Here is a 480-nt window from a genome sequence, read left to right as displayed (position 1 = left end):
CAGCTACTTATTATCAGGAGTGCATATCAACAGAGTTACTCTTTTAGGTATGGAAATGCTTACCGCACAGGTAATGTCAAAAAATAAAAAAAGGTTACAACTGATCCAGGTTGTTCACAAGCGGAACAGCTTGGATGCTACATCCCGGCCAGTAGCACCCAGCGCATAGGACTAAGCATGTGCGCAGCCCCATRCTGGATGCGGACCTCACCAACTACTTTTCACACAGCAGCACATATGTTCACGCAATCTCCCCGGTGACAAACAGGGGTGGCTGCGCTGTTTGAAGGAGGACTTCATAGTTGGGGGGCCGCTTCCAGATCACCTCGGGAATGAGGCGATTCACTGCCGGAGCCSAGGAACAACCTCAAGGCACCGACTCTCCCTCCGCGCCGGGCCGCAGCCACCCGGCCTGGCCTCGGCGCCACCTCCGGGTCGCGCTAACGGGGCTCCCAACGGCCCCCAACGGCCGCGCCGCGC

This window comes from Rhea americana, unplaced genomic scaffold, assembly GCF_003343005.1.
Source record: "Rhea americana isolate MKP2758 unplaced genomic scaffold, rheAme1 scaffold_78, whole genome shotgun sequence".
Lineage (NCBI taxonomy): Eukaryota > Metazoa > Chordata > Aves > Rheiformes > Rheidae > Rhea > Rhea americana.
This window is presented reverse-complemented; position numbering follows the sequence as displayed.